The sequence below is a fragment of the Dipodomys ordii genome, unplaced genomic scaffold (genome assembly GCF_000151885.1).
Source record: "Dipodomys ordii isolate 6190 unplaced genomic scaffold, Dord_2.0 Scaffold100, whole genome shotgun sequence".
NCBI classification, from domain to species: Eukaryota; Metazoa; Chordata; class Mammalia; order Rodentia; family Heteromyidae; genus Dipodomys; species Dipodomys ordii.
Window position 1 is genome coordinate 2,914,859 of NW_012267316.1, and position 25,085 is coordinate 2,939,943.

Sequence of the window (25,085 nt, forward strand, 5' to 3'; positions counted from 1 at the left end):
GTTTCACTTATATTTTCATATTATTATTAATTACAAAGATTTTGAAATGCATATCCGATAGGTAGCTTTTATCTCATTGCTCAGTTGATATCCACAGAAGAGGAATTTCATGTCAGATACTGGAAGCACAAAGCGAAATATAAAGCATCTAGGTACTGGTGGCTCAGGCCTCTAATCCTAGCTATTCAGCTGAGATCTAATAGATTGGGTTTCAAGGCTAGCCTGGGCAGGAAAGTCCACTAGACTTCATCTCCAGTGTTGAAAGGGGGTAACATTGATCAAAATATATTGTATTCATAAATTGCTTTGTTAATGACAACTGCTTTGTACAACTATGCAAAGATAATAATTTTTAAAAAGTGAGGGACAGGGCTGGGAAGGTGGCTCAGTGGTAGAGCGCTTGCCTTGCATGCCTGAGGCCCTGGGTTCGATTCCTCACCACCACATAAGCAAAAAGAAAAAAGCCAGAAGTGGCACTGTGGCTGAAGTGGTAGAGCGCTAGCCTTGAGCTGAAGAGCTAAGGGACAGCGCCCAAGCCCAGAGTTCAGGTCCCACGACCGGACCCCCCCAAAAAAAGGGAGGGACAAAAGAAAACCAAAATAACTAGCAAAGAGCAAAGCTGGAGGTGTGACTCAAATGGTGCAATACCAGTATCCAAGCAATACAAGTGACCATGAGACTCTGTGTTTAAACCCCAGTACCACCAAAAAAAGAAAGGTTAATATGAGGTAAGTACAAAGGATGAAATTTTATCCTTTGAAGAGTTCACATCTACGAAATATGGGTGAAATTCTAAGCTACAGAAATAAGAGCAAAGATTTGAAGAAGTCATATGGATCTTAATCTCATGACGCCTCCCAATGGATCTCTTATATCAGTATGAGAGAAACAAAATTGCTTATTTAACTCTCAAATTTATACTTTCCCCTAATAATAATGGCATCTGTAGGAATGATCAAAGATTCTTATATGACATATACTGCTTCATAGCATCATTTCTAATTTCAGCATCCAATAATATTGAACACATATATCTTTTAGTCAGCTTTGTATTGATGTATCAAATACTCAAGACAATCAACTTAAAAGAAGGATAGATTCATTTTGACCCACCATTTTTCAGCCTGTGATCTGTTGGCATGTTGCGAGGCTGTATATATGGGGAAAGCATATGGTTGAGCAAAACTACTCACCACATGATCAGAGAGGAAAAGAAAGAAGACCCAAAACCCCCTTTGAGGACACACCCCCAATGACTAAAAGACCTGACTTATTACAGTTTTCACCATTTAACTGGTAAACTTCATATCACCACACTAGGGACTAACCCTTTAATAAATGAGCTAACAATAATTTTGGTGAAATGTTAAGGTTCAGATTTTCCTAGTGAAATTGTGTTAACTTTTAGCTTTTTTTTCTTAAAATGCCTGTAAGAGAAGAAAATCATTTTGACAAGGAGAAAATGACATCACAAAAAGTAAAAGTGAATCTGCAAGGGCAACAAAAACTTCATTTAAGTGGGGGGAAATCCACTGGGTGAAAGCCCTGTGAAGAACCGAGACTCAAGCACTGACAAGAATGGTTAATTACTTTGGAGTGTCAGTGCCACTTTTACAAAGAAGAGAATTTTCATGAGCTGGTGTTGAAGAAGTTGTCAAAGCTCGGTGCCAATGACTCACACCTGTAATGTTAGCTACACTGAGGCTGAATTTGGAGGATCATGATTCCTCCCAGGCCAGCCCAGTGAAGAAAAGCTTCAGTCAAACTATATCTCAAAGGAAAGATGCTGGTTACAGTAACATGTGTCTGTCATCCCAGCTACAATGGGAAGGCTGAAATAGGTGATTGCAGTCCAGGTACATGCCTAGCCAGGAAATAAGACCTTTAACAGAAATGAAAAGGGCTGGCGCTTTGGTTCAGTGGTAAAGCACCGATCTAGAAAGTGTGAAGTCTAGAGTTCAAACCCAAAAAGAAAAATGGTTTATTTTCCCGTCACCAAAATGAAGATTTCCAGAAATGTCTTCAGACTCATGAAAGAAGATTCAGCAGATGATAAAGCAGAAACAGTAGAAGACAGTGCTGACTTGGCAGGAAGAGACCCGGCAGAATGAGAGAATGAGACAGTGTTAGACTGAGTTAGAGGCTGAGTTTGCGACTGGGCCCCACAAATTCGATTGTTCACTTGGGGCAATAGGGAGAGTACCTCTAACTCTCTTCATACACACAAGAGACTTTAAGTACCATAGTAAGATGATTGTTAAACTATTCATTCCATATACAACTACAATTGTAAAATAAATCATTGGTTTTTGTTGTTGTTATTGTTTGGTTTATTTGGTGCCAGTTCTGAGGCTTAAGCTTAGAACATGACAGCTGTTCCTAAGCTTTTGTGTTCAAGGCTAGGACTCTATCACTTGATCCATAGCTCTACTTCTGGCTTTTTGGTGGTTAATTGGAGATAAGAATCTTATGGACTTTCCTACCCCAGCCAGCTTTGAACTTTGGTCCTTGGATCCCAGCTTCCTGAGTGGCTAAGATTATATGCATGAGCCATTACTGCTCAGCTGTCAGTTAAACCTTATATTAATTCCAATCCTCTGCTTTATACTTATATTTGGAACAATTTTTGTCTATTAGTGTCTGACATATCTCTATCCTACATTTCAACCTTATTTTCTAAAAATAATGCTGGACTTGACACTTCTTTGGAGAGTAAAGTCATTGGTACAACATCTAATCTACAGGACAAGCACATTAAATCTCAATAGATTCAGATCAGTGTTTGACAAAGGAATCTGGCATAGATTCCAACAGAAAATGCTTAGCAAATGTTGAGAGGAAGAAGTTTCATACTGGAAATATTGTAATATTCTATGTTTATTCCAGGATGCCTGATTTATTATGAGTCACTCATTGGCCATCACTGTGGTAATGTTGTAAATACATTTTTTGCATCTTAGCTAATGGAAAAGGGTGTATATACAGAAGGACTTATATTTAATTTTTATGATTAAATAGAGGAGTTAATGGCTTGACCCTATGGTCTGCTTACTAAAATTGAATGGCAAGAGGCCATTTGAATTTATGGAAAAGGTCTCTAAACTTGGCAAGGAGACCTCCATTCAGTTTGGCCTGAAGAATGCAATGAAGACCTGTGTCTCAGGAAAAGTTGAATGAGAATTGTTAGTTAGAATTTGCTAGGGGGGAGTAATATTCAGAGAACCCAGGTGAAGAGGCATGTGGGTCCACTCATGCTGTCATGACATAACACCCACAAATGGGATGGCTTAAGTGACAGAAATGTATCTCACCAACCTGAACATGAGAGGTCTAAGGTCAACTAAAAGCCCACGCCATGCTTCTTCTGAAGGTGCTAAGACAGATCCTGTTTCACATCTCCTAAAATGTGGCCACACAATGCTCATTTTTATGTAGCATTCTCCTTATGTACATAGGGGGCCAAACAGTAGCATTGCATTAGGGGCCCTTTCCACTTTACTATGGTCTTAAGTTATGACAACTGTAATGATCCTATTTCCAAATCAAGTCTTATTATGAGTCACTTAAAGCAAAGATTTCAACACCACCTAGACTGGACAATGGTCAAATAATAGAGGATGTGAGTAATACATGGATAGTGAACAAATTGTTCACTTCTCCAGTGCTCTCTCGGGACCTGTGGTCCACAACAAAAGACAGACTCAATAATAGAGCAGGCAGGTCTTCACTAAGCATTTTGTTTCATGCCTTCTGGTGAAGATGGAAAAACTGAAGTCTTCTGCAAAGCAAGGTATTCTGTCAAGCACCAGAGTGGCAAATTCAAAACTTAGATCAGTCTCTTCTTGTTTCCTATTTGCTGTGTCCTGTGTCCAACACCAAGAGCTAGGATATCAAAAACAGTATTTCCCTTGAGCCCATCTTAGCTATCAGTTTCAGTGGTAAATGAAAAGGGTGGTGACTTTCTGTATTTGAACTTGAGCATCAAAACTCCCATATCTCTCTTATTCCACAGAAGGAAGTCCCTACCACATCTTTTATAGTGTCCCAGTAAAGACCGAGTATATTGACCCTTTGCTCCTCTATTTGTCCATCCAGTTTCTCTGTCTTATTGTGTCAAAGCCTGGAACCGTTCCAACATGGTGATTCAAATGGGCCAACCTAATTGATTTGCTTCTTAACTGGTGGTGGGTAATTTTTCAATGGCAGTAAGTCAGTCTCCACCTTTTCTCCTCTTCTGGAGTCTTTAGGCTTTAATGACTACTCTGAAGAATAAAATAAGATACATTATATTTTCTCCCATTTTGCAGGTTGCCTTTGCACTACTATTTTCTTTGCACTGGCTATTTTCTTTTCATTTGGATGCACTTTTCAGCTGGATGTAGTCCCACTTGTCTATTTTACTTTGGCTTTTTGTTGCCTGTGCTTTTTGTGTCCTATCCAGAAAACCATTGCCAAGATTAATATCATGAAACTTGTCTCCTGCTTTCTTCTAGCAGTGTTACTGTTTCCTGTCTTTAAGTCATCAACCAAATCACTTGCATTGCTTTTGTGTAGTGTGCAAGTTAAAGACCCAATTTTATTCTTTTTGAAAGTAGAACTCTCTTCTTCTCAATATTACTTGATAAATATCCTTTCCCAGTTGTGTATTCTTGGCACTGTGTCAAAGGTCAGCTGACTGATTCATGTGTCCATCATGATACACCCTACCACTTGGGTTACCATAACTTTATAATATGCCTAGAAATCCTGAAGTGTGATACTTCCAGTCCTATTCTTCTTTCTTACAGTTGATTATCATATTTGTCATAGTTTATAGTTTTTAGTGACTCCATGTGAATTTTAGATTTTTTTTATTCTGGTGAAAATGTCATTGGGATTTTGATAGGAGTTGTTGCATTTTGTATATTTGTTTGGGTAGTATTCACATTTTGGGGTGGTGTGTGTGTGTGTGTGTGTGTGTGTGCATGTGCATGCATGCACATGCACACACATATACACCAGTACAAAAGCTTAAACTCAATCTGGGATTTTTTCACTCAAGACTGGTGTTCTACCACTTGAGCCACACCTCTGCTTTTGACATTTTTCTGGTTAATTGGAAATAAGAGTCTCTTGGATTTTTCTGACTACAATCCTTTTTTCAAACTACAATCCTTAGCTCTCAGCTGAGTTGTTAGGATTATAGGTATAAGACACTGGCAGGGCTGGGAAGGTGGCTCAGTGGTAGAGCACTTGCCTTGCATACATGAGGCCCTGGGTTCAATTCCTCAGCACCACATAAGAAAAAAGAAAAAAGCCGGAAGTGGCACTGTGGCTCAAGTGGTAGAGCGCTAGCCTTGAACTTAAGAGATGAGGAACAGCACCCAGGCCCAGAGTTCAGACCCACGACCAGACCCTTCTCCCCCCCCAAAAAAAGACACTGGCACCAGGCTTATTTTAACAATATTAAGTTTTCAAAACCATGTATCTACCAAGAGGTAAATTTCCAAAATTTGTAAGGAAGTCCTACAACTGAATAGCTTAAAGTTCAACTTCCTGACTTAACATGGGCTACAGTTTTGAATAGACATTTCTCACAAAATACATACAAATAACACATAAAAGATATATAATATATGATATGTACAAAAATGCTCAGTATCACCTATGATCAGGAAAATAAAAATGCAAATCTCATCAAACCATCATCTTTAATTTTCCAGGATAGTTACTATTTAAAAAACAAAAATAAGCTAAATGCTGATGAGAATGTAGAGAAGCTCAAGCCTACAGGTGAAAGTGAAAAATGGTATAGTTACTGTAAATAACAGTATAAAGATTCCCCCAAAGAAAAATAATGATGGAAATACTATATGACCAAAAAATTCCATGCTGTCTTTTTACCCAAAGGAATTGAAACCAAGGAGCTTGATATTAGTATTCCTCTGTCTATTACAGGTCCATTTACAATAACCAAGACATGGACACAATCTAATTGTCCACCAATGGATGAAAAAATAAGGAAAATGTGGTTCATCCACACAATGGATTATTATTTGACCTTAAAACAGAAGAAAATCCTACCACTATGATAATATACACAAACATTCAGAAAATTACACTGAATAAGCCAATCACAGAAACACAAACACTGCATACTTCTGCTTATATGAGGCATCTAAAATAGTTAAATTCATAAAACCGAAGGCAAATGGTGGTTCGTAGAAACTGGACAGGAGAAAATTGGCCATGGGGAAATGGCATGAAGCTTCAGTAAAGTCAGATAGATAATCCCTAGTGCGACCTGCTGTACAACGTCCTGGTCAACAATGATTTATTATGCACTCAAGATTTCCTCAGAAGGGAAGAGCTCATGTGAAGGGTTCTTAATCCGATTAAAAATAAAATAAAACATAATATGTGGCTTATTTTTGTTCAAATGCAGGGATTCAGACTCCCTGGGTAGATGCAAGTAGTTAACATGGTTTCCTTAAAATTGCAAAGAAGTGTCTGCCATCTTTGGTCTGTTCTTCAGACTTTTGGCATCTTGGGTGGCCTATTATGCACTTAAAACATTGAGGAGTAAATAATTTCTGTTGTAAATGGCATGCTGTTCAGCTGTTGGGCATGTCTCGCACAGTTTGGATAGTCTATACTGCTTCTAATCACACTGCATTTCTCCCCTATACACACACACCATTTCACCTTTGTCCTCCTATTCAAAGATAAGCTTGAAACAATCTTTTGAGGTGATTGCATTTTCCTCCTTCTGTGCATAGGATTTCAAAAAGCAAAATATTGATCAACCAACTATCCTGAATTGTCTCAGAAATACTCCATTTTTCCTAAACAAGCTATTCTCCTTGGTTGCTATTTAAGATACTCTTATCAAATTCATAATTTGAAAATGGCAGGAGATTAATTATAGGAATGCTTTTCAATTTCAATAGTCAATTAACAGGCAATTGTATGAAGGCCACAATAATTACATTGTTCTGCAAGCATTGCACTACAAGTCTTATTTGAGTATATTTAGACTTTTAAAAGAGAATCTGATTAGCATTTCTTTTTTAAAATGAATTTGACATTCAAAGGGTTCATGGATTTACTTTGGATATTAGATTACAAATTAATGCTGATCAAATTAGCATTAAATTTTTATACAGTCCAAGCCACCATCTCAGAGAGTATTTTTCGTGAATTCCCATAAGAACTGTCATTAGGTTCAGGTGTAAGACATCAGAAGGAACCTTGAATCCCATAGATCCTATTAAAACATTTCTTCTTCATATTGAGGTTGCTTTGGATCAGTCTGAAAGACCTATTCTACTGTGGGAAAATGAAAAAAAGAGATCTATTTTATTTCTCTCTCGACCCTCTGTTTTTATGCCAGCACTGGGATTTGAACTCAGGGCCTAGGCACTGCCTCTTAGTCCTTTTGCTCAAGGCTGACAACTGCTTGATCCAAAGCACTTCTGGCTTTTTTTTTTTGGTGGTTTAGCAAGAGATAAGAGTCTCACAGACTTTCCCACCTGGGCTTGCTTTAAACAACGACCCTCAGATCTTAACCTCCTGAATAGCTACGATTACAGGTGTGAGACAATGGCATTTGGCTGTATTCTGTTTTCTTATGGACTTTTTTTTTCAGTTTTGACCAAAGAGGAAAGTTAGAGTAAGAACAGACAGGTTCTTGAAACTTGTCCTGGAAATATTCGATATTATGATCCTATGCTGTCAAAGCACAGATCCTAATCATATAGTTTGATGACTTGTGACAAATATATAATCAACATTGGAATCACAATAAGCTTCTCCATCATGGTAGAAAGTCACATGACATTTCACAATAGAACCATAGAATGACAGGTACAGCTACTATCTGGGGCAGAAATAATCAGGCTCATGCCTTTGGTGTTTGTAAGAATGGGAAAGGCTATTGTTGATTCTTAGGTTCACTGGAAGATCCCCACCTCCTTCAAACATTTGATGGAGCTCTGGCTTTAGTGTTTAAGAACTAGGCTTACCTCTTGGCTCTGTTTCTAGTTATTAGAATTGTCTAAATCCCTGAGCCTCAGTTTCTTTATCAGTAATGATGTTGAAAATCCTACCTCATAAGGCTATTGTAAAGATTAACTGAAGTACTTTTATGTGCCTGGCACTTAAAGATGCTTAATTGATTTTCTATTTGCCTCATCTTGTTAAAATACTGAATATTGAGGCTTTTCTCTCCTTCTTCCCCCACACACAAGTAATTAAAAGCTATAGTCCAAAGTAATTGCTTATTATCTACAAGTCCCTCAGTTTTATCCCAAGCCCTGAAAATGAAAAGACCTACAAAGGAGGAGGCAACAATGCTTGATAAGAAATGTACTCATTACCTTGCTCATGAAATTGTAACCCCTCTGTAGGGTATTTTCACAATAAAAACAACTTATTAAAAAAAAGAAAAGAAAAGGCCTGTATGGATGAGGGTATGTGTGCATTATATTCCAGTCTTAGAGGACATTGCATTTGGTTTTTTAATTTTATTTTATTTTATTTTATTTGTGAACATACTGTACAGAGGAGTTACAATTACATGGGCAGGATAATGCGTACATTTCTTACCAAGCATTGCAGCCTCCTCCTTTGTTTACCCTTCACATCACTTCCTTCCCCCCCTTCTCCCCCCCCACACCGACGTTGTAAAGCTCGTTTTGGACATGACAACTTGTACTTCTCATTGTTGCAACAGGTCCACCTGTATCCTTAAACAACTGGTTTTTCCCCATCTCCTCCACAAGTTATACTGACATCAAATATAGTGAAAGCAGGGGTTATACTGTGGGGGAAGGACATACAAAGCAACAAAGAGATAATTTTATAAATGCGTTAGAAACACATGCATGAAAGAAAAAAACATTAAAATATACATCTAATGGTTCATTTTCCTGACATCACATTATCTGACCTTTTCTGCTTGACTCATACATATACTAGATATTACAAATAAGGGAAACCATGGGACCTATGTTTCTTTGGGCCTGGCTTACTTCACTTAATATAATTTTTCCAAGTTTTTCCATTTCCTAACAAATGGGGCAATGTCATTCTTTCTGATGGAGGCATAGAATTCCATTGTGTATATATACCACATTTATTTGATCCATTCATCTACTGAGGGGCATCTGGGTTGGTTCCATATCTTAGCTATGGTAAATAATGCTGCAATAAACATAGTTGTGCTGGTAGCTTTAGTGTGGTCTTGTTTGTAAACATTTGGGTAAATGCCCGAAAGTGGGATTGCTGGGTCATAGGGGAGTTCTATGTGAAGTCTTTTGAGGAACCTCCATACTGCTTTCCAAAGTGGTTGAACAAGTTTACATTCCCACCAACAATGAAGTAAGGTTCCTTTCTGTCCACATCCCCTCCAGCATCTGTTGTTGTTAGAGTTCTTGATTTTTGCCGTTCTAACTGGAGTGAGGTGATATCTCAATGTTGTTTTGATTTGCATTTCTTTTATGGCTAGGGATGTTGAACATTTCTTCATGTGTCTATTGGCCATCCTTCTTTCTTCTTCAGAGAAGTTTCTCTTTAAGTCTTTCGCCCACTTATTTATTGGGCAGTTGTTGGACATTGCATTTGGAAACATACTTTTTCTCATCAGAAAACTAATCCTTGCTAATGCATTAGTACATTGGAGTTATTTCCCTTTCAGGTAACATATTTGCATTTTAATTTAAGCCTTTAGGAAAGTTGAGGAGGTTGGGGTAAGGTATGATATCTGTAGCCAGGTAGCTATAGTACTCTTTAAATTCCAAAAGCCCTCCATCCACACATGTGCACAGTTGCCTACATTACCTGTAGGTGACTTCTGTCAGGAAAAGCTGATACGTACAGGTTGCAGACAAATTTTGGACAAGTTGATTTAAATAGACTCCCACAAGCATTCAAGTCAGAGCCTGGCATCTAAGTGCTATCCCAGGGGAGTGACATTCCCATGGTTGAAATAACAGTTGACTATCATAGCTTATTGGATGAGAAGTATTATGATCAGGGAGCAGGCAGTGTCTCTCTGGTTGCAATCCTCTCAAGAAAACAATCCCATTGCTTCTACTGGAGTCACAAGCAGGATGTGGGGAAGGGAAGCTGATTGGCTTTCCATTAAAACATATTTAAATTCAGAGCCCCTACTGAGGGAGCATCAAAACACCCAATTGAGCATTTTGGGGGATGGTGTTCCAAGCCCGGGTTAAACCCTCTATGTGAGCTCTTCCTCCTTTCTTCTCTCCCTTCTTTCACTCCTTCCCTCCTTCCTACCCTCCTTTCCACCCACCCCCTTTCTTTTTCATTGGGATTTTGAACTCAAGGTCTTATGCTACTTGCACTATTTCCCCAGCCCTTTCTACTTCAGTTATATTTCAGATACTCTCTTATGCTTTTGCCAAAGCCAAAGTTATGCAGATAACCTGCATAACCTGCTAACTCTGCCTGTGCATAATTGCAATTTCAGGTGTGCACCCATTATGTCCAGTTTATTCTTTCAGATATCTGTCTGTCTGTCTGACTGTCTGTCTATGCCTGGGCTGGTCACAAACCACCATCTACCATTTTCTCTTCTCAGATACCTGCTCTTCTCATTTCCTAAAATGAAGGCAGCTAACCTCATCTCTCTGAGTATCCATCACTGTGCAAGGTTCTCCCTTCCTTTGATGGACTTGAAAACCTTCTTTATTGTTAGCTAGCCGTGATTCCATATCAATTGCTCTTTCAAGTTGAGTTAAGTCCCATTCATCTTAAGTTTCTTCATGCTAAAAAAAATCCCAAAACATTAAAACTTGTCTTGTGAGTAGAAGATACTCTGAGAGTGAAGATTTTCTTTTTATTACTGTCCCTGTGTAGCTTGGTAGATTTTGAATTAAATAGAAGACCTGCAAGAATTCATATACCATCAAGATGTAAAGTTGCCATGAGCACTAATCCTAAAGTAGGCATTACAAAGTAATTGTTGCTTGGCTTAAACCTGATGATGATATGAACAAAAAATTAGAATCTTTTGGGCTACATGCAAATTTGGCTTCGATTGTATTTCCCCAATGCATTTAGGCACAATCTTTGTTTCCTTCAACTCATACTCAGCCAAATATGAATCAGGAAGGTATGTGTTGTGATCACAGACAAAAATACAGCATATAATGCAAGAGAAAGCAGATGCTTAATACTATTAAATACTATTAATTCTTCAGCTCCCAATTGCTTTTCTTACATTTATCTATCAGCAGCAAGCTCTCAGTGGATTCTCTGGGTAGAAACTTCAGTGTACAGAAAACAGTTAATTTTATAGACCAATGAACAAGGAGCCCAGGGCACACTATTAAGCACAGCTTTGCTCCTTTGACCATAATTTAGTTTACAAAGCACCCCTCAAGTGGGGGTTTCTTCATATTTCTGTTACAATGCTTGTCATTTAGCATCAATTGTCAATGTCAATTGGTATTAGCCAACTAAGTATCAAAATTAGAAGTACCAGTTATAGGAAAGAAAAATATATCAAAGCAAAGTCTTCCTTCTTATTCTGACTAAATACTCCATTTTGCTGGTCCAAAAGAGAGGGAAAGATGGTACCAGTAAACTTGATGCCATAAGGAGAAAATGGACTCATCAACAAGTAATCAGATTTATATGTTTAAAAAAGTCTTTAGAGGAACTAAAAGAGTGTCTTGGGCACATATTACTAAAATATGAGCTTTGAGATTCTAGCAAAACCATATAGATATACCCCTCCTTTTAAGCCAAAATTCTAGAAAAAGAAAAGTACCATGACAGCAAAGTTCTTGAAACTTCTGTTTAAAATAAGCCGTTAAGGGATGACATGGATGGAGATTAATTGTATCCATAAACTGTTTTGTTTTATAACAGTACACGTGTTATATGGTAGTACAACCACTAGAGGATAATAAATAAATGATAAAATAATAAAATAAGCCATTCAATCTGGCAGTGGCCACATCTTCAGAACTCTCTCATTTTCAAGAGAGCCTCACTCTCATTGCTTTTTTACATAAGGCTGGCAACCACTTGAGCCACACCTCTATTTCCCACTTTTCACTGGTTAATTAGAGATAAAAGTCTAGTGGATTTTTCTGCCAAAGCTGACTTTCAAGTGAAATAATCAGATCTAGCCTACAAACCAACTAAGATTACAGGCATGAATCACCAGTGCCCAGTTTAATAAGTTTCATAATCTTAGTTGGTTTTTAAATGCACCTGTGGGTCCTTGGCATTTCTAAATAGAGTAGGATAATTCCAACTGCTCAAAGAGTAAAACCACTCAACATAGACAAGCAAGAGGCCTTGTGTTGAGTTAGTGCCAATACCCAACCCTCTGTAAGCCCTGATATGAAAGATAAATGACAAGTATTTTCCACATATCTGTCCTTGCTTTCCACAGAGAGAACTTTAAATCAAATTTTTAGCTTTATGTCATTTGAGAGAATAGTGTGAAGGGCTTTCAGAAACAGAGTTATGATTAAAGCTTGAAAGGATTGAGAACAGATAGGTGGAAGATGTGGGCTTATTTTTAATAGGGTTGGGATTTAAAATAAATAGTTGGGAACCAAAAACAGGAGGTAAGGTACTCTAAATTCTTAAGGGAAATAAGGGGTATATATTGGACAAAATATTTTTTTACCTTCCAACCTCACAAATGAATTTGGTAGGCAACTCTTTGTCACTACAAAATATCAGGAAAGAAAATAAGTAATAAGGGAATTGGGCACTGGTGACCCATGCCTATAAAGCATATCTACTCAGGAGGCTGAGATCTGTAGGTTGAGATTTGAAAGCCAGTATAGGCAAAAAATATCACTTGAGGAATACTTATCTCCAGTTAAATATTAAAAAGCCAGAATAGTGGTAGAGTGCCAGCCTGGAGAGAAAAAGCTAAGCAAGATGAGGCTCTGAATTCAAGCACCAGTATACGAAAGAGAGAGAGAAGGGGGGGGGAGAAGGGAAAACAGAAAAGAAAAGAGACAAATTAATATATTTAACAATCTGGATCAGACACATTACACCATGCAAAAGAATCTGCTAGAAGAAGAAATAAAAATACCAAGTTTAGAAAAGGAAAATATTTTACTGGGACCAAAGGCCACAGCTCTTCTTTTGAAGGGCAGTAAGTCTTTGTGGACACTAGGACACAGTCCCACGATTTTAACGCAGGTAGCAGGCAGTGAACTTGCCAGAGATCCAGAGTGCTCCACTGTCAAAGTGGAAGGTATGAGCCTTGGGTGCCAACGTTGCCTCATTCATAAGAGCCAGCGATGGGATCCCTCCTGAGGCTCTCTGTTTGGTGGAACAGGGAGGGGAATTGTGTTCTGGCATTAAGGCTTCCCAATCACCTGCCTCATGTTCCAAGGGCAGTGATGTTTGCTGAGATGCAATTATGCTCATTTTCTGTTCTCATCATAGCTTGTACAGATTTGTATTCATCATCACCTGAGCGGATGGTGCAAGCCTGTAGTATATGTGGTAGGTGTGTGTGTGTGTGTGTGTGTGTGTGTGTGTATAGGTAAATTTGTGTCTAGATGGTTTCGTAAACTTGGAAGAGCCACAGTGGACTTTGATACCAAACTTTCTTTCCATAGATTCACATGGAGAATAGAATTGGCCCTCTCAATTCTCAAACTCTGCATCCATTCATTTGGACAACTGAGGATCAAAAATATTTGGGGAGGGGAACCCAGCTGAGGCATGGCAGTCCACATCTGTCATCTCAGTGCTCAAGAGGCTGAGTTAGAACATCATGAGCTTGAGGTCTGTCTAGTCTACCTAATGAGGTACCTAGCTTTACAAACCAAACCATAGCCAGGTGTCAGTGGCTTCACACTTGTAATCCTAGCTACTCAGAAGGATCAGGTTTGAAGATCATGGTTCAAAGCCAGCCTAGGCAAGAAAGTTCCTGAGACTCTTTTGTAAAATTTATTTTTATTTTTAGTTATTGTAGAGTTGATATACAGAGGGGTTACAGTCAAAAGATGAACATCTGTGCCCAATGATTATCTCATGCCTTAGTGACAGAGCTAGGTGGGCACCTTCTGAGACTCCTATCTCCAATCAACCACAAAGAGCCAGAGTGGACCTGTGGCTCAAAGCAGCATTAAGCACAAAAGTTCAGGGACAATGTCCATGCCAAGTTCAACGCCAAGAACAGAAAAAAAATGTAGGGGGAAGGGATTTTTTCTTGTCATTATCATATCAAAACATCATTCACATATCACATATCAAAACAGTCATTCACATATCACATATCAAAACAATCATTTATATGGCAGTTACATTGTACGAGATATTACCAGTAATCTAGAGACGATTTAAAGAAGATTTAAAAGAAGATAAACATTGGTTCTGTACATACAGGTAAATACTATACCATTTTATATAAAGGAATGAAGGGTCTATAGACTTCAGTATTTGCAAGGACCAGAGAAACAACCTTCATGGATACCAAAGCATGATTGTATCTTCCTTCAGATTCGAAAATACAAATTTTAAACCATATAAAATACTTTTTAGAAATTTCATGTTAAGTCAAATGTGATCAGATGTAGTCAGCAGTCTCCATTAACCAAGGTGACAGGTAAGCTGAGAAACAGTTGGTTTTCACATTGTGTTAGTGCTGGACTGAGGAATTGCATGAGCCAAATCTTACCTAGTACAGAACTAACTGGTTGCAAACCAGTAGTTTCTGGAGGAGGGTGCATCAACCTGCTGTTTGCTTACGCTCATGGTACAGAGTGAAGCAAATGTAGAACATGGTGCACACAAGAAGAAAGGTGGCTGAACAGTCCTTGCTGCCAAAGAGAAGTAAGGCACTCTATTCAAGATGAAATGGAAGAAAGATCTAGATTATCCACATTTCATCTGGATAGCAGAATTAACTGGATCATGCTTTCTTCATTTGATAAAGTTCTCAAGCAACTGCTTTGGAGCAGGCATTGGGTAGGTACAGGCAGCCAAGAGAATTTGATTCTGATTACTTGAGGTAGGAGAGCAGTCACATTAAAAAAAAAAAAGGATATCACTTAATTAGTGTGAAATAAAGCTTATATAAGATACTAAGGAAGCCCAGTTTGAAACAAAGCTTATATAAGATACTAATGAAGCCCAGCACTATTATCATCAGAAGCTAGAGGAAGTAGAAGCTGGAATACTCTTCTCCCAGGGTCTTCAAATCAAGAGTATAGGATTAAGACAAGCCTGGAGTCTCAGCCTGAAATTCTGTCTCTTGGGAATCAGGAATCATGGCTCATGTTTTGAAGCCAGTGAAGGCACAAAGTTCACAAGATCATTTCAACCAATGGCTGGGAGTAGGGTATGTGCCTGCGATCCCACCTACCGGGGAAGCACAATGACTGGGCATCATGGTATGCGTGTTGCATCTCCAGAGACAGTATAAGAAGACCACAGGTCACGCCAGTCTAGGTATAATGGGAGACTCTACCTTGAAAATAACCAAAATGTAGAAAGGAACTGGAGATGTGCCTGCTTAGCAAGAATGAGTCCTTGAGCACCATCAAAACAAAGTAAAAGATACACATAAATATGAGAATGCTCTGATCAGGGTTCAGCTGTTTTTATGACACTATACCCTTCCATAGAGTCCCCCCATTTCTTTTTCTTTTTCTTTCTTTCTTTCTTTCTTTTCTTTCTTTTCCTTTCCTTTCCTTTTTCTTTTTTTTTTGTTGTTGGTTTGGGGCTTGAACTCTGGGCCTGAGTGCTGTCCCTCAGCACTTCAGCTCAAGGCTAGCACTCTACCTTTGAGCCACAACACCACTTCTGGTTTTCTGAGTGGTTTATTGGAGATAAGAGTCTCACAGACTTTCCTGCCCTGGCTGGCTTTGAACCGCAATCCTCAGATCTCAGCCTCCTGAGTAGCTAGGATAACAGGTGTGAGCCACCGGCGCCCCGCCCCACCCAATTCCTTTTTCTTTGGATGCTTTCTCCTTACCCAAGGAGAAAACCCCTCAAATAGTGACCCTCTCCAGCCCAGTTAAAGCTCTCTATTATGGCTCCCAATCCTCCTTCAGTGCCTCTGAAGAGATGGATGAGCTAATCAGAACAAGTAGGTCCATCCCAATGATATAATGGGTAATTGAACTTTATCCTTCGTCACTGGGAAAAAGTAAATATAATATTTGTTCGTTTGTGTATATTTTTCCTTTGCTTTACAATTTTTTAATTTTATTGTTATGATGTTGTACAGAGAGGTTACAGTTACATGAGTAAGACAATGAATACATTACTTGTGGATCATTGTTACCCCTTCCCTTGTTATTGTCCCACTATCCCTACCCTCCCCACCTCCCATACTCCTATTCCCTCCGTCCCCGCTCTGTTTTAAACATACCATGTGATTTTAATTTTTGTTGTTGCTGTTGTTGTTTCCTTCGTATGTTCTTTCCCCTATGGCATACCCCTGTTGTCACTGTACTCAATTTTGATACCCTACATCTTGTATATACATATGTCTAATCTGGGGAGGGGAAGGGGAATAACAAAACAATGACACAGGATGATCCACTGCAACAAAGATATTCATGGGAGACTATATTGGAAACAAACTTTGCAAAGTGTATTTTATTATTTTTTAAGTACAGAAAAGGCTAACAGCTATTTATTTTATTCTCTATATTCTTTTTAATTAATTAATTAATTATTGTGAAAATACCGTAGAGAGGGGTTACAATTACATGGGCAAAGTAATGAGAACATTTCTTCTTTTCTTTTTTTTGGGGGGGGGTCCAGACATGGGGCCTGAACTCTGAGCCTGGGCGCTGTCCCTCAGCTCTTCAGCTCAAGGCTAGTGCTCTACCACTTGAGCCACAGCGCCACTTCCAGCTTTTTTCTTTTTGCTTATGTGGTGCTGAGGAATCGAACCCAGGACCTCAGGCATGCAAGGCAAGGGCTCTACCACTGAGCCACCTTCCCAGCCCCTCTGAGTTTCTTTTAAGAAAATGTCAGCCTGTGCCAAGGAGACCTAGGGTTTCTCCTATTCCATCCTGTAATGTTTACAGGGTGTTTGCTTTGACTCCGAGGTCTTTAATCCATTTGGAGTTGATTCTGGTGGAGGGTGATATGTAGAGATCTAGCTTTAGTTTTCTACAAGTGATTAACCAATTTTGCCAGCACCATTTACTGAAGAGGCTGTCTTTCTTTCATTCTATTTTTTTAGCTCCCTTATGGAAGATTAGATGGCTATAGGTCTGTGGGTTCATTTCTGGGTTTTCAATCCTATTCCATTGATCCTGAGGTCTGTTCTTGTGCCAGTACCAAGCTGTTTTGATTACTATGACTTTGTAGTAGAGTTTGAAATTTGGTATTGATATTCATCCAGCACTGTTCTTTCTGTCAAGGATCGTTTTTGCTATTTGGGGTCTTTTATTGTTCCACATGAATTTTTGGATTGCCTCTTCTATTTCCTTGAAGAATGACGTTGGAATATTGATAGGTATCGCATTGAATTTATAGATAGCCTTGGGAAGTATTGCCATTTTCACGATGTTGAACCTTCCAATCCAGGAGCATGGGAGGTTTTGCCACTTTCTAACTTCTGTTTTGATTTCCTTTTTCAGGTTTTTAAAGTTTTCATCATAGAGGTCCTTCACTTCTTTGGTTAATTCCTAGGTATTTTATTTTTTGTGGGGCTATTCCGAATGGAGTTGCTGTCCTGATTTCAGCCATGCTTTTCTCATTGTTAGCATACAGAAAAGCCATTGATTTTTGAGGGTTAATTTTATACCCTGCTACTTTGCCAAGTTTCAGATCAGCTTGAGTAATTTGGGAGTGGAGTCCATGGGGTTCTTTAAGTACAAAATCATGTCATCTGCAAAGAGGGAGAGTTTTACTTCATATTTCCCTATTTGGATCACTTTTATGTTTGCATCTTGTCTTGTTGCTGTAGCTAGGCATTTTAATACTAAATTGAAGAGAAGTGGAGAGAGTGGACATCCTTGTCTCATTCCTGAGTTAAGAGGAAATGGCTTTAGTTTTTCACCATTCAGTATAATGCTGGCTGTAGGTTTGTCATATACAACCTTTATTGTATTGAGGAATGTACCATGGATTCCTAGTTTTTCCAGAACCTTCATCATAAAGGGGTGTTGGATCTTGTCAAATTCTTTTTCTGCATCTATTGAGATAACCATGTGGTTCTTATCTTGCTCTTGTTGATGTGATGAATTATATTAATTGATTTGTGTATATTGAATCAGCTTTGTATCCCTGAAATTAATCCTGATTGATTGTGGTGTATGATTTTTTTGGATGAATTGTTGAAGTCGATTGGCCAAAATTTTGTTGAGAAGTTTTGCATCAATGTTCATCAAAGAAATGGGTCTATAGTTCTCTTTCTTTGATGAGTCCCTGCCTCGTTTTTGGATGAGGGTTATGATGGCTTCATAGAAAGAGTTCAGTAGTAAACTTTCTCTTTCAATTTCATTGAAGAGTTGGAGGAGTATTGGTGTGAGCTCTGCTTTGAAGGCCTTGTAGAATTCTGCTGTAAATCCATCTGGTACTGGGCTTTTCTTAGATTGGAGGACTCTTATTGCTGTTTCTATTTCAATGTTTGATATGGGACTGTTAAGATGGTTTGACTCATCTTGGTTTAGTTTTGGCATGTCGATATGTGCTAGGAAAAGGTCTATTTCTCCCAAGTTCTCAAACTTATTAGCATAAAGGTTTAAGAAGTATTTTCTCAAAATGTTCTGAATCTTGGTTGTTTCTGTAGTGAATTTTCCATTCTCATCTCTGAGTTTATTTATTTGGGTGTGTTGTCTTCTTTTTCTAATAAGATTGCTAAGGGTCTGTCAATTTTGTTAATTTTTTCAAAGAACCAACTCTTTGTTTTGTTGGTTCGTTCTATGGTTTTTTGGGTTCTAATTCATTTAATTCTGATTTAATTTTAATTATTTCTTTCCATCTACTGGATTGGGATTTATCTTGCTGCTCTTTTTCAAGGAGGTTCAGATGTCTCATTAAATTGTTGGTTTCAGATCTCTCCAATTTGTTGATGTAGGAGCTCAGACCTGTAAACTTGCCTCTGAGTATTGCCTTTGTTGTGTCCCAGGGGAGCTGGTAATTTGTATGATTATCTTTGTTGAATATCATGAACATTTGAATTTCCTTTCTAATCTCTTCCAATGCACTGGTGAGTCAATAGTGTGTTGTTCAGCCTCCCTGTGTTACAGGACTTTCTCTGGTGGCTTTTGGTGTTGAGTTCTAATTTTATTCCCTTGTGGTCTGAGAGAATGCAAGGTATAACTTCAATGTTTCTGAATTTGGATGTTTGCTTTGTGACCTAAATAGGCCTAGTCTATTTAGGAAAAATTTCCTTGTGCTGCTGAAGAAAACATGTATTCTAATGCTGCTGGGTGAAATATTCGATAGATGTCTGTTAAATCTAGTTGATCTATGCAGTTGTTTAGATCTGCAGTTTCTCTGTTGAGTTTTTGCCAAGTTGATCTATCCGGTGGGGATAGTGGTATGTTAAAGTCCCCAACAATTAATATTTTTGGATCTATGTGTGATTTGAGGAAAAGTAGTGTTTCTTGGATAAATTTGGGTGCTCTGTTGTTTGGCAAATAGATATTTAGAATTGTAATATCCTCCTTAAGGAGAGTTCCCTTCATTAGTATGTAGCGACCTTCTTTATCTCTTCTCAATAATTTTAATTTGAAGTCTATTTTATCTGTTATTAGGATTGTAACTCTTGCGTGTTTATGGGGGACCTTTGCTTGGTAGATTTTGTTCTAACCTTTTACTTTCAAAATGTGTTTGTTTTTATGGGTAAGTGTGACTCCTGAAGGCAGCAGATAAAAGGATCTTGCTTTTTAATCCAACTAGCCAGTCTATGTCCCTTAATTGGAGAGTTAAATCTGTTAATGTTGAGAGTTAGGACTGAGAGGTGTTTGGTAGTTCCTGCCAGGTTATCCACTTTCTTGGGGGCTGCAACAACTGGGTTCTTCCTATGGTTCTTGGATTCTCAGTTTGGGTGCAGTTTCTTGGCCTTTATTGTGGTCTTTTTGGTTTTCTATGTGTAAGACATCTTTAAGTATCTTTTGGAGGGCTGGTTTGGTGGGAATGTACTGTATATTTTAATAGGACACTCAAATCCTTGACTTAGAAGATCCACAAAGGATGAGGTTGGCAAGTTGGCAGAGAAAGTATCTGAAACCAGTTGGTTCTCTTGGGACACCTTGAATAATAATACAGATGTAGATGATTTGTCAATCATATGAGGTTATAAAAAGTTTATCCCAAGCCAGAAAAAAAGTTCCCATTTAAAACCATGGAGCTCATATGCTCATTAGCATAGTACTTTTTTTTGATTTCTCAAAAGAATTTCTGAGAAGGCCTTTGATGTATCAAGTATTAAGCCTTTCATGTATCAAATGCTATGTGCCTGGAGGGATTAGTTCTGATTAGAAAAATTTTAGTCTCTGTTCTATCATCTCCCAGCCTTTAACGACTTGTGTATCCTTTCATTAAGAAGCAAATGGCAGCTGGCATTCTTCCGGGGGAGGGAGGGCAAGGCTGGCAGGGCCATAGTGTGAGTCTATCCATCCACGACACTTTAGTTCCCAGTCTGTTGAGGAGACAACAGAGGAAGGCAAAAACCTTGCTATCTCTTGGTCCTTGCGCACAGTATTTTCTCTGTCTTTCCACATGTTCTTTAAAGATGAGCATTGCTTCTGTGTCTGTTTCCTCAAAAGGCCATTGTATAGTCAGTCGCTCAGGAAGAAAGTGTTGCAGCCTTCAGGTGCCTAATGGCCTTTACTAAGGCTGTCTGGCATTTTAATACAGAAAAAAACAAAGAAGGACTTTTCTAAGGTCATTTTCTTTATTTTTCTCTTCTCTCTTCTCTCCTTTCCTCTCCTCTCCTCTTCCCTTCCCTTTCTTTCCTCTGTTTTTGTATGAGTCTGTCTCTCTCTGCCTCTGTCTGCCTCTCTGTCCCTGTCTCTGTCTGTTTCTGTCTCTTTCTCTGTGTGTCTCTGTCTCTCTATCTCCCTGTCTCTGTCTTTCTCTGTCTCTGTCTCTCTCTGTCTCTCTGTCTCTGTCTGTCTCTGGTGCTAGTACTGGGGTTTGAACTCAATACCTTGCACTCCCAGTTGGCCTTTACACTCAAGACTGTCCTCTATCACTTGAGATACATCTCCACTTCCAGCTCTTTGTTGGTTAATTGGAGATGAGCCTTGTAGACTTTTCTGCCTGGGAATGCTTCAAATGAATGATCTCTAGATTTCTGCCCCCTGAGTAGCTATCATAGGTATGAGCCACCAGAACTCAGCTTGGAGGTGATAATGATTCATGGCCAAGTCCCTTATGTGGCTTGGGGTTTCAGAGGTGATATTTGTGACACTGTTTGAAGAAGGACTTCTGGGCAAATCCCTGACACTGAGCTTCTTGTCCTTTGTATGCTAGGCCTTGGTTCTTCTGCTACCTTAACTCTTTAAATGGTTTTTTTGAGTGGTTGTAACTTGATGTAATATTTATATTGGACCAAAAAAGAAAAGAGGAGACAAGAAAAGCAAAAAAGGATCATGACATGGAAAGGCTTTCATAAATCTCCACAATGTGAGGCAGTATCAGAGATCTGCTGGTGGTAGTTCTCTGGAATCTCCAATTATGGAAAATATTCACCCAGAATCCTACATGCTCCCATAGTGCAAAAAGCAAAAGCCAAAGTGATTTCAGTCATTGTCTCCTTTCAGTGACAGGTGATGCCCAGGGACCAATAAGCACCTCTGCTGAAGCAGAAGTAGAGGCCTTTTGCTAATTGAGGGCAGTGACTCCAAGTTTTCCCTCCCAGGCTATTTTGAGTGAGCTTTTAGGCCACTTGGGTTTGTGGCTTACCAGATATACCTGGAAGGATTTGGTTGTTTCTTCTGGCCTGTGCCCCACAGGGCAGGTCATTTTCTTTATTTTTGTTTTTCTATAGGTGAACTCTAGGAAAGGGGTTTGCTTATGTTACCTGTGTTCAGGACCTTAGGTGTTGAAATTGATTAAAATGCCCCTTCGAAGTAAATTTGGGCTCTGTGTGGTGCTTTGAACCGGCTCCTCTGTTTGGTGAGGAAGTAGTGCTCTGCCCAACACACTACCCATGACTCCCTGCTCCTGCAACAATCAGTGACTCCCAGTGCTCTCCACCACTTACTATATCCAAGACCACATCACTTAAACTCACTGAGTCTCACTCCTCTCCTCTGTCATAAGATGTCCCAGGTGGGTTGTTGGGAAGGTACATTTGATGTTTTTTTAACGGTCAGCAGGTCTCTGAGCCAAGGTAAATGGCCAATTCATGTGACTGATAAAGTCTCCATACTATTCATTTGTGGGGACAGAGTGGAGAAAGTGCTGAGTGGTGTGAATGTGCCCAGCATTCAGGAGATAGTGACCAGGATTTAGGGACTGGTTCTAGACTTTGATCAGAGTTGTAAACCCTGTTTGTCTACCATATTCAAACTGAAATCTTTAGAATTGTGGGACTTGGAAGATGATTTGTTTAGACTATTGAGTGTAGAATCTTCATGCTGAGAGTCTCATGTCCATATCAGAAGAAACACTAGAGAGATTGCTTCCTATCTCTCTGTTCTTAACCATGTGTTGTCATCTGTCTTCTGTTACTATAATAAAATGCCTGAAGCAGAATACTGTCATACAGAAAGGAGATTTATTTAGCTCACAGCTTTGTAGATTTGAGAGTAAGGTAGCATTATCTGTATGGCTCTTGACAAGGATTTCTAGTCATATCACAATATAGAGGAAGTTACCATGGCAGGAACGTGAGTAGAAGGGAGAGATCATATGGTACAACAGGAAGCAAGAGGACAGGAGGATCTAGGCTCACCTTTTTACAACCCATTCTCACAGGAGCTAACTCCCCACCGTGAGACCTAACCCAGCCTATGAAACCAGCACTAATCCCTACAGGGAAAAATGGATTCTCTAATCACCTTCCACTAGGTCCTACTTCTTTTTTTGGGGGGGGGAGGATCCGGTCGTGGGGCCTGAACTCCAGGCCTGGGCGCTGTCCCACAGCTCTTCAGCTCAAGGCTAGCGCTCCATCACTTGAGCCACAGCCCCACTTCTGGCTTTTTTCTTTTTGCTTATGTGGTGGTGAGGAATCGAACCCAGGGCCTCAGGCATACAAGGCAAGTGCTCTACCACTGAGCCACCTTCCCAGCCCTAGGTCCTACTTCTTAAAAATGCCATTACCTCCAGGGCACTGGTGGCTTCACATCTATAATCCTAACTACTCAGGCGAATAAAATCTGAAGATCAAAGTTTAAAGTCAACTCAGGTATACAAATTTGAGAGATACTTATCTCCAATTAATCGGCAACTAACCACACCAGTGGAGATGTGGCTCAAGTGGTAGAGTATCAGTCTTGAGTGAAAAAGCTAAGCAAAAGTATGACATCTTGAGTTCAAGCCCCAGGATTGGCATGTGAGCACATGCTCACACATACACACATGCACACGAGCACACATGCACACACATGTTCTACTACTTCAACCTCATCACACAGTGAACCAAGTTTCTAACAGACAAGGTTTTGCAGTATATGCAAATCATAGCACCAAGGTTGGTTGCATGGAGAAGACAGCCACCTGCCACCCAAGAAGAGGGCCTTTACTCACACGGCGTCTTCTAGCATTTTAATCATGGACTTCCATGTCTCCAGAAAAAAACAAGGTGGGAAATCAATGTCTGATGTTTAAGGCACCAGTTTGCAGTATTTTTTTTAGAAGCCAGAGCTGACTAACACAGATAGATAGCTCTATTGTTTCTCCAAGATGCCTGTTTTTACCTGAAACTAAGAGCCTGTGATGGAAACCCCATAATCAAAGAGAATCTCCTCAATGTAATGGAATAATGAAGGAAGCCTCTTGGGAATTGCTAGGGAGAAAACGAAAGCTCTTACATTCTTAATCAAGTGATGAAGCATCCATCTCCACTACTATCCAGGACCTTACTGAGGAATGTGAGGTGACAGCTATGGGACCCAGGCTGTGCAATGTGCTCCCAGACTGCATTTCTCCACCCTCAGGAGGGCTGGGACACCTGGGCCCTAGGCTCCTGAGCCACAGGATGAGCGTGATCATGCACAGTGCTGTAGTTGTGTCATAACCCTGGTCCTAAGGCTCACAGAAAGAAAGCTGCCTCCCAATGGTGCCAACTAAAAATCAACATGGAGCTCCCGTGCTACCAGCCTCTGGCTTGTTTACAGCTTAGCCTAATATTAACTCAAATCGAAGAAATGAGAGAGAGGAAAGGCTAATTTACCATAGAGCGAATCCCTGGGAATACTGAAAGAAATACAAAGACCCAGAGCCCAGCTAGCCTACTGAGTCAACTCTGTGCTTGGGCCTTAGATGATACAAGTAAGCAGTCTGTGCAGCTGAGGCCCAGATTTCCCATCATCCATCCTCGGATTCACAGAGATATGTCCCATTTTCAGCATGCCAGAGATATTTCTCCACAGTGCAAGTGGAGGGTAGCTCAGCCGCTTTTCATGGCTGCCTTCCAAAGAATAAGCTAAGCAAGGCTCATCATGACAACTCAGACATCTTCTTTTGTTTGTTTGATTTTTATTTTGGAGTTGGTATATATTTATAATATGAAGGAGTTTTGCTGTGATATTTCCACTTGTGCAATTGTTCAGGCATCTCTATTTAGGAGATGCATACCCTGTCCATGAAATCAGGGCAGTGGAGAGCAAGTCCTAGATCATTTCCTTGATGGGAACCCCGCAAAATAATCATCACTAGAGAAGGGAGATCTTGACTTGGTGCTTGTGCCTGGAACTATCCTGAGTCCTAAGAGGCAGAGCCCATAGCATTCAATGGTCCTCAATAGCAGCCCTGAATGCACTGATTTGCTTGTATCACTTCAATGCCACTTGGTTGAAGGGCAAGCTGACTGGTCAGACCTGACCATTTAGCAAAACCTGCATTCTCATTTTCTCCATTGCCAGTCTTGGCCTAGGGATTTTGATAGTTTGAATTGCAAGGGCTCAATTTTACATCTCTGTCTTTATGATACAATTTTGCCTATGAGTTTGGGA